The sequence below is a fragment of the Stenella coeruleoalba genome (genome assembly GCF_951394435.1).
Source record: "Stenella coeruleoalba genome assembly, contig: scaffold_49, whole genome shotgun sequence".
NCBI lineage: Eukaryota > Metazoa > Chordata > Mammalia > Artiodactyla > Delphinidae > Stenella > Stenella coeruleoalba.
The window spans coordinates 1,816,475-1,831,880 of NW_027646118.1; the positions used below are offsets into that span (position 1 = coordinate 1,816,475).

Consider the following 15,406-nt stretch of genomic DNA (forward strand, 5'->3'; position numbering starts at 1 on the left):
TGTTCATCTTCCGCAGAAATTGCAAACTGGGCCAAACAGGAGGTTAAAGGCGCTGACTCTCCAAGTGGGGAGAGTGTTAGTAAAGCGTCTGGAATGTTGCACCCGAGTACCAGGGGAGGAAAACTGAGACATATTTGAACACGTCTCCCGTTCACATGGTTGATCATACTTGGGTTCCACATGCATGTTTTAGCTGAAGGAAGAATACCTAAAACCTGGGTAGTTGAAACCCGTGGAATGGGTACCATGCAATATGACTTCAAAGGGTCTTCATTTGCTCACCGAACCTCTCCAATCCTATCACTGCTGCGTTTATGCCCCTGTACACATGCTTGATTCTCTTTTGGAGACATAGCAATCCATAGGTTTTAAGATACTTACTAGTCAGGTACATTCTTAGGCGTTTAATATGCGGTGTTGAGTCCATTTCGTTGAGCAAGGAGTAGCTCTTGTCTATTCCATATTTGGCTTAAGGAACTTTATCTGTGCTCATTTCAATCTCTGGTTTTATGCAGCAACCCAACTCACCTTTACCCTTAAGCAAGCATAAGTTGGTTTTCTAAATTTGAGACCCTGTTCTGTTTTGGAATTCAGTTCCTGTGTAGCCAAGTTTACATTCCGTGTATTAGTGATATCTTATGATGTTTCTTTTTCTGTGTGACTTATTTCAGTTAGAATCATCGTACCTGAATCTACTCATTATGCTGCTACGGGCCTGATGACATAGATTTCATTGCTGAGTGATACTGCATTGTACGTAAGTACCACAAGTTCTTTATCCATTTTTCACTTTCTGCGATGTTGAACTTGTACTGTAAACGAGGTTCTTGTAAACAGAGCCGTTCCAAACTTTGGGGTGGCTGTGTCTTTTTGATTTTAATTTCCCTAAGCTATAGGACCATAAGTGGAAGTGCCCTAGGCTCTGTTGCTTTGTTTTTTAGATGTTTCAGGAAACACCATACACTTCTCCCGAGTGTCTGTTGGCAATTTACATCCCGCCCATCAGCATAACAAGGCTCCCAGTTCTCCATGGCCTGTCCTGCCTTTCTGGATTTTACACTTTTTTCAGATGGCCCTTTTGACCAGGGGGAAGTGAGACTTCATTGTAGTGCAGATTTCCTTTGCAAGCTTGCTTGGTTGGCCAAAAAGGGCGTATGCGTTTTTTCCTGAATATATTCAGGAAAAAAACGCATACGCCCTTTTTGGCCAAGTGCATCATTGTGGACGTTCTGCCTCTTTTCCTATGCTTTCAATGCAATTCCAGTCTACCTCCTGAAATCGGTTTCCTGCAATTCTGCCCCGCTTTCAAGTCCTCTTGGCAGCCTTACTTCAGTCTATTTTTGGACGATAGCTGTCATTTATAACTCTGCAGGTTTGTGAATTACAGTGCCCCTGAGCTCCTTTGTTCAACTCGCTTTCTTTTGAGCTGGCCGCAACACCGCAGGATGGCTTCAGGACCTAATCTGGTTCCGGCACGGCACGCTGAGCCTTTGGTTAATTCCTCTTCCTGGTGGGAAATGAGAGTTAAATTTGCCCGTCCAGACACCTCCAGCTAGCCTCTCATTGGTTCTCGCTATTCCTGTTCATCTTCCGCAGAAATTGCAAACTGGGCCAAACAGGAGGTTAAAGGCACTGACTCTCCAAGTGGGGAGAGTGTTAGTAAAGCGTCTGGAATGTTGCACCCGAGTACCAGGGGAGGAAAACTGAGACATATTTGAACACGTCTCCCGTTCACATGGTTGATCATACTTGGGTTCCACATGCATGTTTTAGCTGAAGGAAGAATACCTTAAACCTGGAGAGTTAAGACCCGTGTAATGGGTACCATGCAATATGACTTCAAAGGGTCTTCATTTGCTCACCGAACCTCTCCAATCCTATCACTGCTGCGTTTATGCCCCTGTACACATGCTTGATTCTCTTTCGGAGACATAGCAATCCATAGGTTTTTAAGATACTTACTAGTCAGGTACATTCTTAGGCGTTTAATATGCGGTGTTGAGTCCATTTCGTTGAGCAAGGAGTAGCTCTTGTCTATTCCATATTTGACTTAAGGAACTTTATCTGTGCTCATTTCAATCTCTGGTTTTATGCAGCACCCCAACTCACCTTTACCCTTAAGCAAGCATAAGTTGGTTTTCTAAATTTGAGACCCTGTTCTGTTCTGTAATTCAGTTCCTGTGTAGCCAAGTTTACATTCCGTGTATTACTGATATCTTATGATGTTTCTTTTTCTGTGTGACTTACTTCAGTTAGAATCATCATACCTGAATCCACTCATTGTGCTGCTAAGGGCCTGATGACACAGATTTCATTGCTGAGTGATATTGCTTTGTAAGTAAATACCACAACTTCTTTATCCATTTTTCACTTTCTGCGATGTTGAACTTGTACTGTAAACGAGGTTCTTGTAAACAGAGCCGTTCCAAACTTTGGGGTGGCTGTGTCTTTTTGATTTTAATTTCCCTAAGCTATAGGACCATAAGTGGAAGTGCCCTAGGTTCTGTTGCTTTGTTTTTTAGATGTTTCAGGAAACACCATACACTTCTCCCAAGTGGTTGTTGGCAATTTACATCCCGCCCATCAGCATAACAAGGCTCCCAGTTCTCCATGGCCTGTCCTGCCTTTCTGGATTTTACACTCTTTTCAGATGGCCCTTTTGACCGGGGGGAAGTGAGACTTCATTGTAGTGCAGATTTCCTTTGCAAGCTTGCTTGGTTGGCCAAAAAGGGCGTATGCGTTTTTTCCTGAATATATTCAGGAAAAAACGCATACGCCCTTTTTGGCCAAGTGCATCATTGTGGACGTTCTGCCTCTTTTCCTATGCTTTCAATGCAATTCCAGTCTACCTCCTGAAATCGGTTTCCTGCAATGCTGCCCCGCTTTCAAGTCCTCTTGGCAGCCTTACTTCAGTATATTTTTGGACGATAGCTGTCATTTATAACTCTGCAGGTTTGTGAATTACAGTGCCCCTGAGCTCCTTTGTTCAACTCGCTTTCTTTTGAGCTGGCCTCAACACCGCAGGATGGCTTCAGGCCCTAATCTGGTTCCGGTACGGCACGCTGAGCCTTTGGTTATTTCCTCTTCCTGGTGGGAAATGAGAGTTAAATTTGCCCGTCCAGACACCTCCAGCTAGCCTCTCATTGGTTCTTGCTATTCCTGTTCATCTTCCGCAGAAATTGCAAACTGGGCCAAACGGGAGGTTAAAGGCGCTGACTCTCCAAGTGGGGAGAGTATTAGTAAAGCGTCTGGAATGTTGCACCCGAGTACCAGGGGAGGAAAACTGAGACATATTTGAACACGTCTCCCGTTCACATGGTTGATCATACTTGGGTTCCACATGCATGTTTTAGCTGAAGGAAGAATACCTAAAACCTGGGTAGTTGAAACCCGTGGAATGGGTACCATGCAATATGACTTCAAAGGGTCTTCATTTGCTCACCGAACCTCTCCAATCCTATCACTGCTGCGTTTATGCCCCTGTACACATGCTTGATTCTCTTTTGGAGACATAGCAATCCATAGGTTTTAAGATACTTACTAGTCAGGTACATTCTTAGGCGTTTAATATGCGGTGTTGAGTCCATTTCGTTGAGCAAGGAGTAGCTCTTGTCTATTCCATATTTGGCTTAAGGAACTTTATCTGTGCTCATTTCAATCTCTGGTTTTATGCAGCAACCCAACTCACCTTTACCCTTAAGCAAGCATAAGTTGGTTTTCTAAATTTGAGACCCTGTTCTGTTTTGGAATTCAGTTCCTGTGTAGCCAAGTTTACATTCCGTGTATTAGTGATATCTTATGATGTTTCTTTTTCTGTGTGACTTATTTCAGTTAGAATCATCGTACCTGAATCTACTCATTATGCTGCTACGGGCCTGATGACATAGATTTCATTGCTGAGTGATACTGCATTGTACGTAAGTACCACAAGTTCTTTATCCATTTTTCACTTTCTGCGATGTTGAACTTGTACTGTAAACGAGGTTCTTGTAAACAGAGCCGTTCCAAACTTTGGGGTGGCTGTGTCTTTTTGATTTTAATTTCCCTAAGCTATAGGACCATAAGTGGAAGTGCCCTAGGCTCTGTTGCTTTGTTTTTTAGATGTTTCAGGAAACACCATACACTTCTCCCAAGTGTCTGTTGGCAATTTACATCCCGCCCATCAGCATAACAAGGCTCCCAGTTCTCAATGGCCTGTTGCCTTTCTGGATTTTACACTTTTTTCAGATGGCCCTTTTGACCGGGGGGAAGTGAGACTTCATTGTAGTGCAGATTTCCTTTGCAAGCTTGCTTGGTTGGCCAAAAAGGGCGTATGCGTTTTTTCCTGAATATATTCAGGAAAAAACGCATACGCCCTTTTTGGCCAAGTGCATCATTGTGGACGTTCTGCCTCTTTTCCTATGCTTTCAATGCAATTCCAGTCTACCTCCTGAAATCGGTTTCCTGCAATGCTGCCCCGCTTTCAAGTCCTCTTGGCAGCCTTACTTCAGTCTATTTTTGGACGATAGCTGTCATTTATAACTCTGCAGGTTTGTGAATTACAGTGCCCCTGAGCTCCTTTCTTCAACTCGCTTTCTTGTGACCTGGCCGCAACACCGCAGGATGGCTTCAGGCCCTAATCTGGTTCCGGCACGGCACGCTGAGCCTTTGGTTATTTCCTCTTCCTGGTGGGAAATGAGAGTTAAATTTGCCCGTCCAGACACCTCCAGCTAGCCTCTCATTGGTTCTCGCTATTCCTGTTCATCTTCCGCAGAAATTGCAAACTGGGCCAAACAGGAGGTTAAAGGCACTGACTCTCCAAGTGGGGAGAGTGTTAGTAAAGCGTCTGGAATGTTGCACCCGAGTACCAGGGGAGGAAAACTGAGACATATTTGAACACGTCTCCCGTTCACATGGTTGATCATACTTGGGTTCCACATGCATGTTTTAGCTGAAGGAAGAATACCTTAAACCTGGGGAGTTAAGACCCGTGTAATGGGTACCATGCAATATGACTTCAAAGGGTCTTCATTTGCTCACCGAACCTCTCCAATCCTATCACTTCTGCGTTTATGCCCCTGTAAACATGCTTGATTCTCTTTCGGAGACATAGCAATCCATAGGTTTTTAAGATACTTACTAGTCAGGTACATTCTTAGGCGTTTAATATGCGGTGTTGAGTCCATTTCGTTGAGCAAGGAGTAGCTCTTGTCTATTCCATATTTGACTTAAGGAACTTTATCTGTGCTCATTTCAATCTCTGGTTTTATGCAGCACCCCAACTCACCTTTACCCTTAAGCAAGCATAAGTTGGTTTTCTAAATTTGAGACCCTGTTCTGTTCTGTAATTCAGTTCCTGTGTAGCCAAGTTTACATTCCGTGTATTACTGATATCTTATGATGTTTCTTTTTCTGTGTGACTTACTTCAGTTAGAATCATCATACCTGAATCCACTCATTGTGCTGCTAAGGGCCTGATGACACAGATTTCATTGCTGAGTGATATTGCTTTGTAAGTAAATACCACAACTTCTTTATCCATTTTTCACTTTCTGCGATGTTGAACTTGTACTGTAAACGAGGTTCTTGTAAACAGAGCCGTTCCAAAATTTGGGGTGGCTGTGTCTTTTTGATTTTAATTTCCCTAAGCTATAGGACCATAAGTGGAAGTGCCCTAGGTTCTGTTGCTTTGTTTTTTAGATGTTTCAGGAAACACCATACACTTCTCCCGAGTGGTTGTTGGCAATTTACATCCCGCCCATCAGCATAACAAGGCTCCCAGTTCTCCATGGCCTGTCCTGCCTTTCTGGATTTTACACTTTTTTCAGATGGCCCTTTTGACCGGGGGGAAGTGAGACTTCATTGTAGTGCAGATTTCCTTTGCAAGCTTGCTTGGTTGGCCAAAAAGGGCGTATGCGTTTTTTCCTGAATATATTCAGGAAAAAACGCATACGCCCTTTTTGGCCAAGTGCATCATTGTGGACGTTCTGCCTCTTTTCCTATGCTTTCAATGCAATTCCAGTCTACCTCCTGAAATCGGTTTCCTGCAATGCTGCCCCGCTTTCAAGTCCTCTTGGCAGCCTTACTTCAGTATATTTTTGGACGATAGCTGTCATTTATAACTCTGCAGGTTTGTGAATTACAGTGCCCCTGAGCTCCTTTCTTCAACTCGCTTTCTTGTGACCTGGCCGCAACACCGCAGGATGGCTTCAGGCCCTAATCTGGTTCCGGCACGGCACGCTGAGCCTTTGGTTATTTCCTCTTCCTGGTGGGAAATGAGAGTTAAATTTGCCCGTCCAGACACCTGCAGCTAGCCTCTCATTGGTTCTCGCTATTCCTGTTCATCTTCCGCAGAAATTGCAAACTGGGCCAAACAGGAGGTTAAAGGCACTGACTCTCCAAGTGGGGAGAGTGTTAGTAAAGCGTCTGGAATGTTGCACCCGAGTACCAGGGGAGGAAAACTGAGACATATTTGAACACGTCTCCCGTTCACATGGTTGATCATACTTGGGTTCCACATGCATGTTTTAGCTGAAGGAAGAATACCTTAAACCTGGGGAGTTAAGACCCGTGTAATGGGTACCATGCAATATGACTTCAAAGGGTCTTCATTTGCTCACCGAACCTCTCCAATCCTATCACTGCTGCGTTTATGCCCCTGTAAACATGCTTGATTCTCTTTCGGAGACATAGCAATCCATAGGTTTTTAAGATACTTACTAGTCAGGTACATTCTTAGGCGTTTAATATGCGGTGTTGAGTCCATTTCGTTGAGCAAGGAGTAGCTCTTGTCTATTCCATATTTGACTTAAGGAACTTTATCTGTGCTCATTTCAATCTCTGGTTTTATGCAGCACCCCAACTCACCTTTACCCTTAAGCAAGCATAAGTTGGTTTTCTAAATTTGAGACCCTGTTCTGTTCTGTAATTCAGTTCCTGTGTAGCCAAGTTTACATTCCGTGTATTACTGATATCTTATGATGTTTCTTTTTCTGTGTGACTTACTTCAGTTAGAATCATCATACCTGAATCCACTCATTGTGCTGCTAAGGGCCTGATGACACAGATTTCATTGCTGAGTGATATTGCTTTGTAAGTAAATACCACAACTTCTTTATCCATTTTTCACTTTCTGCGATGTTGAACTTGTACTGTAAACGAGGTTCTTGTAAACAGAGCCGTTCCAAAATTTGGGGTGGCTGTGTCTTTTTGATTTTAATTTCCCTAAGCTATAGGACCATAAGTGGAAGTGCCCTAGGTTCTGTTGCTTTGTTTTTTAGATGTTTCAGGAAACACCATACACTTCTCCCGAGTGGTTGTTGGCAATTTACATCCCGCCCATCAGCATAACAAGGCTCCCAGTTCTCCATGGCCTGTCCTGCCTTTCTGGATTTTACACTTTTTTCAGATGGCCCTTTTGACCGGGGGGAAGTGAGACTTCATTGTAGTGCAGATTTCCTTTGCAAGCTTGCTTGGTTGGCCAAAAAGGGCGTATGCGTTTTTTCCTGAATATATTCAGGAAAAAACGCATACGCCCTTTTTGGCCAAGTGCATCATTGTGGACGTTCTGCTTCTTTTCCTATGCTTTCAATGCAATTCCAGTCTACCTCCTGAAATCGGTTTCCTGCAATTCTGCCCTGCTTTCAAGTCCTCTTGGCAGCCTTACTTCAGTCTATTTTTGGACGATAGCTGTCATTTATAACTCTGCAGGTTTGTGAATTACAGTGCCCCTGAGCTCCTTTCTTCAACTCGCTTTCTTTTGAGCTGGCCGCAACACCGCAGGATGGCTTCAGGCCCTAATCTGGTTCCGGCACGGCACGCTGAGCCTTTGCTTATTTCCTCTTCCTGGTGGGAAATGAGAGTTAAATTTGCCCGTCCAGACACCTCCAGCTAGCCTCTCATTGGTTCTCGCTATTCCTGTTCATCTTCCGCAGAAATTGCAAACTGGGCCAAACAGGAGGTTAAAGGGACTGACTCTCCAAGTCGGGAGAGTGTTAGTAAAGCGTCTGGAATGTTGCACCCGAGTACCAGGGTACGAAAACTGAGACATATTTGAACACGTCTCCCGATCACATGGTTGATCATACTCTAGGTTCCACATGCATGTTTTAGCTGAAGGAAGAATACCTTAAACCTGGGTAGTTGAAACCCGTGGAATGGGTACCATGCAACATGACTTCAAAGGGTCTTCATTTGCTCACCGAACCTCTCCAATCCTATCACTGCTGCGTTTATGCCCCTGTACACATGCTTGATGCTCTTTCGGAGACATAGCAATCCATAGGTTTTAAGATACTTACTAGTCAGGTACATTCTTAGGCGTTTAATATGCGGTGTTGAGTCCATTTCGTTGAGAAAGGAGTAGCTCTTGTCTATTCCATATTTGGCTTAAGGAACTTTATCTGTGCTCATTTCAATCTCTAGTTTTATGCAGCACCCCAACTCACCTTTACCCTTAAGCAAGCATAAGTTGGTTTTCTAAATTTGAGTCCCTGTTCTGTTCTGTAATTCAGTTCCTGTGTAGCCAAGTTTACATTCCGTGTATTACTGATATCTTATGATGTTTCTTTTTCTGTGTGACTTACTTCAGTTAGAATCATCATACCTGAATCCCTTCATTGTGCTGCTAAGGGCCTGATGACACAGATTTCATTGCTGAGTGATATTGCTTTGTAAGTAAATACCACAACTTCTTTATCCATTTTTCACTTTCTGCGATGTTGAACTTGTACTGTAAACGAGGTTCTTGTAAACAGAGGAGTCCCAAACTTTGGGGTGGCTGTGTCTTTTTGATTTTAATTTCCCTAAGCTATAGGACCATAAGTGGAAGTGCCCTAGGTTCTGTTGCTTTGTTTTTTAGATGTTTCAGGAAACACCATACACTTCTCCCGAGTGTCTGTTGGCAATTTACATCCGGCCCATCAGCATAACAAGGCTCCCAGTTCTCCATGGCCTGTCCTGCCTTTCTGGATTTTACACTTTTTTCAGATGGCCCTTTTGACCGGGGGGAAGTGAGACTTCATTGTAGTGCAGATTTCCTTTGCAAGCTTGCTTGGTTGGCCAAAAAGGGCGTATGCGTTTATTCCTGAATATATTCAGGAAAAAACGCATACGCCCTTTTTGGCCAAGTGCATCATTGTGGACGTTCTGCCTCTTTTCCTATGCTTTCAATGCAATTCCAGTCTACCTCCTGAAATCGGTTTCCTGCAATTCTGCCCCGCTTTCAAGTCCTCTTGGCAGCCTTACTTCAGTCTATTTTTGGACGATAGCTGTCATTTATAGCTCTGCAGGTTTGTGAATTACAGTGCCGCTGAGCTCCTTTCTTCAACTCGCTTTCTTGTGACCTGGCCGCAACACCGCAGGATGGCTTCAGGCCCTAATCTGGTTCCGGTACGGCACGCTCAGCCTTTGGTTAATTCCTCTTCCTGGTGGGAAATGAGAGTTAAATTTGCCCGTCCAGACACCTCCAGCTAGCCTCTCATTGGTTCTCGCTATTCCTGTTCATCTTCCGCAGAAATTGCAAACTGGGCCAAACAGGAGGTTAAATGCGCTGACTCTCCAAGTGGGGAGAGTGTTAGTAAAGCGTCTGGAATGTTGCACCCGAGTACCAGGGGAGGAAAACTGAGACATATTTGAACACGTCTCCCGATCACATGGTTGATCATACTCTAGGTTCCACATGCATGTTTTAGCTGAAGGAAGAATACCTTAAACATGGAGAGTTGAGACCCGTGGAATGGGTACCATGCAATATGACTTCAAAGGGTCTTCATTTGCTCACCGAACCTCTCCAATCCTATCACTGCTGCGTTTATGCCCCTGTACACATGCTTGATTCTCTTTTGGAGACATAGCAATCCATAGGTTTTACGATACTTACTAGTCAGGTACATTCTTAGGCGTTTAATATGTGGTGTTGAGTCCATTTCGTTGAGCAAGGAGTAGCTCTTGTCTATTCCATATTTGACTTAAGGAACTTTATCTGTGCTCATTTCAATCTCTGGTTTTATGCAGCACCCCAACTCACCTTTACCCTTAAGCAAGCATAAGTTGGTTTTCTAAATTTGAGACCCTGTTCTGTTCTGTAATTCAGTTCCTGTGTAGCCAAGTTTACATTCCGTGTATTACTGATATCTTATGATGTTTCTTTTTCTGTGTGACTTATTTCAGTTAGAATCATCATACCTGAATCCACTCATTGTGCTGCTAAGGGCCTGATGACACAGATTTCATTGCTGAGTGATATTGCTTTGTAAGTAAATACCACAACTTCTTTATCCATTTTTCACTTTCTGCGATGTTGAACTTGTGCTGTAAACGAGGTTCTTGTAAACAGAGGCGTCCCAAACTTTGGGGAGGCTGTGTCTTTTTGATTTTAATTTCCCTAAGCTATAGGACCATAAGTGGCAGTGCCCTAGGCTCTGTTGCTTTGCTTTTTAGATGTTTCAGGAAACACCATACACTTCTCCCGAGTGTCTGTTGGCAATTTACATCCCGCCCATCAGCATAACAAGGCTCCCAGTTCTCCATGGCCTGTCCTGCCTTTCTGGATTTTACACTTTTTTCAGATGGCCCTTTTGACCGGGGGGAAGTGAGACTTCATTGTAGTGCAGATTTCCTTTGCAAGCTTGCTTGGTTGGCCAAAAAGGGCGTATGCGTTTTTTCCTGAATATATTCAGGAAAAAACGCATACGCCCTTTTTGGCCAAGTGCATCATTGTGGACGTTCTGCCTCTTTTCCTATGCTTTCAATGCAATTCCAGTCTACCTCCTGAAATCGGTTTCCTGCAATTCTGCCCCGCTTTCAAGTCCTCTTGGCAGCCTTACTTCAGTCTATTTTTGGACGATAGCTGTCATTTATAACTCTGCAGGTTTGTGAATTACAGTGCCCCTGAGCTCCTTTCTTCAACTCGCTTTCTTGTGACCTGGCCGCAACACCGCAGGATGGCTTCAGGCCCTAATCTGGTTCCGGCCCGGCACGCTGAGTCTTTGGTTATTTCCTCTTCCTGGTGGGAAATGAGAGTTAAATTTGCCCGTCCAGACACCTCCAGCTAGTCTCTCATTGGTCCTTGCTATTCCTGTTCTTCTTCCGCAGAAATTGCAAACTGGGCCAAACAGGACGTTAAAGGCGCTGACTCTCCAAGTGGGGAGAGTGTTAGTAAAGCGTCTGGAATGTTGCACGCGAGTACCAGGGGAGGAAAACTGAGACATATTTGAACACGTCTCCCGTTCACATGGTTGATCATACTTGGGTTCCACATGCATGTTTTAGCTGAAGGAAGAATACCTTAAACCTGGAGAGTTAAGACCCGTGTAATGGGTACCATGCAATATGACTTCAAAGGGTCTTCATTTGCTCACCGAACCTCTCCAATCCTATCACTGCTGCGTTTATGCCCCTGTACACATGCTTGATTCTCTTTCGGAGACATAGCAATCCATAGGTTTTAAGATACTTACTAGTCAGGTACATTCTTAGGCGTTTAATATGCGGTGTTGAGTCCATTTCGTTGAGCAAGGAGTAGCTCTTGTCTATTCCATATTTGACTTAAGGAACTTTATCTGTGCTCATTTCAATCTCTGGTTTTATGCAGCACCCCAACTCACCTTTACCCTTAAGCAAGCATAAGTTGGTTTTCTAAATTTGAGACCCTGTTCTGTTCTGTAATTCAGTTCCTGTGTAGCCAAGTTTACATTCCGTGTATTACTGATATCTTATGATGTTTCTTTTTCTGTGTGACTTATTTCAGTTAGAATCATCATACCTGAATCCACTCATTGTGATGCTAAGGGCCTGATGACACAGATTTCATTGCTGAGTGATATTGCTTTGTAGGTAAATACCACAACTTCTTTATCCATTTTTCACTTTCTGCGATGTTGAACTTGTACTGTAAACGAGGTTCTTGTAAACAGAGGCGTCCCAAACTTTGGGGAGGCTGTGTCTTTTTGATTTTAATTTCCCTAAGCTATAGGACCATAAGTGGCAGTGCCCTAGGCTCTGTTGCTTTGTTTTTTAGATGTTTCAGGAAACACCATACACTTCTCCCGAGTGTCTGTTGGCAATTTACATCCCGCCCATCAGCATAACAAGGCTCCCAGTTCTCCATGGCCTGTCCTGCCTTTCTGGATTTTACACTTTCTTCAAATGGCCCTTTTGACCGGGGGGAAGTGAGACTTCATTGTAGTGCAGATTTCCTTTGCAAGCTTGCTTGGTTGGCCAAAAAGGGCGTATGCGTTTTTTCCTGAATATATTCAGGAAAAAACGCATACGCCCTTTTTGGCCAAGTGCATCATTGTGGACGTTCTGCCTCTTTTCCTATGCTTTCAATGCAATTCCAGTCTACCTCCTGAAATCGGTTTCCTGCAATTCTGCCCCGCTTTCAAGTCCTCTTGGCAGCCTTACTTCAGTCTATTTTTGGACGATAGCTGTCATTTATAACTCTGCAGGTTTGTGAATTACAGTGCCCCTGAGCTCCTTTCTTCAACTCGCTTTCTTTTGAGCTGGCCGCAACACCGCAGGATGGCTTCAGGCCCTAATCTGGTTCCGGCCCGGCATGCTGAGCCTTTGGTTATTTCCTCTTCCTGGTGGGAAATGAGAGTTAAATTTGCCCGTCCAGACACCTCCAGCTAGTCTCTCATTGGTTCTCGCTATTCCTGTTCTTCTTCCGCAGAAATTGCAAACTGGGCCAAACAGGAGGTTAAAGGCGCTGACTCTCCAAGTGGGGAGAGTGTTAGTAAAGCGTCTGGAATGTTGCACCCGAGTACCAGGGGAGGAAAACTGAGACATATTTGAACACGTCTCCCGTTCACATGGTTGATCATACTAGGGTTCCACATGCATGTTTTAGCTGAAGGAAGAATACCTTAAACCTGGAGAGTTAAGACCCGTGTAATGGGTACCATGCAATATGACTTCAAAGGGTCTTCATTTGCTCACCGAACCTCTCCAATCCTATCACTGCTGCATTTATGCCCCTGTACACATGCTTGATTCTCTTTCGGAGACATAGCAATCCATAGGTTTTAAGATACTTACTAGTCAGGTACATTCTTAGGCGTTTAATATGCGGTGTTGAGTCCATTTCGTTGAGCAAGGAGTAGCTCTTGTCTATTCCATATTTGACTTAAGGAACTTTATCTGTGCTCATTTCAATCTCTGGTTTTATGCAGCACCCCAACTCACCTTTCCCCTTAAGCAAGCATAAGTTGGTTTTCTAAATTTGAGACCCTGTTCTGTTCTGTAATTCAGTTCCTGTGTAGCCAAGTTTACATTCCGTGTATTACTGATATCTTATGATGTTTCTTTTTCTGTGTGACTTACTTCAGTTAGAATCATCATACCTGAATCCACTCATTGTGCTGCTAAGGGCCTGATGACACAGATTTCATTGCTGAGTGATATTGCTTTGTAAGTAAATACCACAACTTCTTTATCCATTTTTCACTTTCTGCGATGTTGAACTTGTACTGTAAACGAGGTTCTTGTAAACAGAGGCGTCCCAAACTTTGGGGTGGCTGTGTCTTTTTGATTTTAATTTCCCTAAGCTATAGGACCATAAGTGGCAGTGCCCTAGGCTCTGTTGCTTTGTTTTTTAGATGTTTCAGGAAACACCATACACTTCTCCCGAGTGGTTGTTGGCAATTTACATCCCGCCCATCAGCATAACAAGGCTCCCAGTTCTCCATGGCCTGTCCTGCGTTTCTGGATTTTACACTTTTTTCAGATGGCCCTTTTGACCGGGGGGAAGTGAGACTTCATTGTAGTGCAGATTTCCTTTGCAAGCTTGCTTGGTTGGCCAAAAAGGGCGTATGCGTTTTTTCCTGAATATATTCAGGAAAAAACGCATACGTCCTTTTTGGCCAAGTGCATCATTGTGGACGTTCTGCCTCTTTTCCTATGCTTGCAATGCAATTCCAGTCTACCTCCTGAAATCGGTTTCCTGCAATTCTGCCCCGCTTTCAAGTCCTCTTGGCAGCCTTACTTCAGTCTATTTTTGGACGATAGCTGTCATTTATAACTCTGCAGTTTTGTGAATTACAGTGCCCCTGAGCTCCTTTCTTCAACTCGCTTTCTTGTGACCTGGCCGCAACACCGCAGGATGGCTTCAGGCCCTAATCTGGTTCCGGCACGGCACGCTGAGCCTTTGGTTATTTCCTCTTCCTGGTGGGAAATGAGAGTTAAATTTGCCCGTCCAGACACCTCCAGCTAGTCTCTCATTGGTTCTCGCTATTCCTGTTCATCTTCCGCAGAAATTGCAAACTGGGCCAAACAGGAGGTTAAAGGCGCTGACTCTCCAAGTGGGGAGAGTGTTAGTAAAGCGTCTGGAATGTTGCACCCGAGTACCAGGGGAGGAAAACTGAGACATATTTGAACACGTCTCCCGTTCACATGGTTGATCATACTTGGGTTCCACATGCATGTTTTAGCTGAAGGAAGAATACCTTAAACCTGGGTAGTTGAGACCCGTGTAATGGGTACCATGCAATATGACTTCAAAGGGTCTTCATTTGCTCACCGAACCTCTCCAATCCTATCACTGCTGCGTTTATGCCCCTGTACACATGCTTGATTCTCTTTCGGAGACATAGCAATCCATAGGTTTTAAGATACTTACTAGTCAGGTACATTCTTAGGCGTTTAATATGGGGTGTTGAGTCCATTTCGTTGAGCAAGGAGTAGCTCTTGTCTATTCCATATTTGACTTAAGGAACTTTATCTGTGCTCATTTCAATCTCTGGTTTTATGCAGCACCCCAACTCACCTTTACCCTTAAGCAAGCATAAGTTGGTTTTCTAAATTTGAGACCCTGTTCTGTTCTGTAATTCAGTTCCTGTGTAGCCAAGTTTACATTCCGTGTATTACTGATATCTTATGATGTTTCTTTTTCTGTGTGACTTACTTCAGTTAGAATCATCATACCTGAATCCACTCATTGTGCTGCTAAGGGCCTGATGACACAGATTTCATTGCTGAGTGATATTGCTTTGTAAGTAAATACCACAACTTCTTTATCCATTTTTCACTTTCTGCGATGTTGAACTTGTACTGTAAACGAGGTTCTTGTAAACAGAGGCGTCCCAAACTTTGGGGTGGCTGTGTCTTTTTGATTTTAATTTCCCTAAGCTATAGGACCATAAGTGGCAGTGCCCTAGGCTCTGTTGCTTTGTTTTTTAGATGTTTCAGGAAACACCATACACTTCTCCCGAGTGTCTGTTGGCAATTTACATCCCGCCCATCAGCATAACAAGGCTCCCAGTTCTCCATGGCCTGTCCTGCCTTTCTGGATTTTACACTTTTTTCAGATGGCCCTTTTGACCGGGGGGAAGTGAGACTTCATTGTAGTGCAGATTTCCTTTGCAAGCTTGCTTGGTTGGCCAAAAAGGGCGTATGCGTTTTTTCCTGAATATATTCAGGAAAAAACGCA

General features: G+C 43.9%; 1 long non-coding RNA gene across 1 annotated transcript in view; it reads left to right on the forward strand.

Moving 5' to 3' along the window:
* LOC307181315 overlaps positions 1–15,406 on the forward strand; it is a 2,020,778-nt gene that overhangs the window by 1,809,009 nt on the left and 196,363 nt on the right. The gene's annotated exons all lie outside the window — the stretch shown is intronic.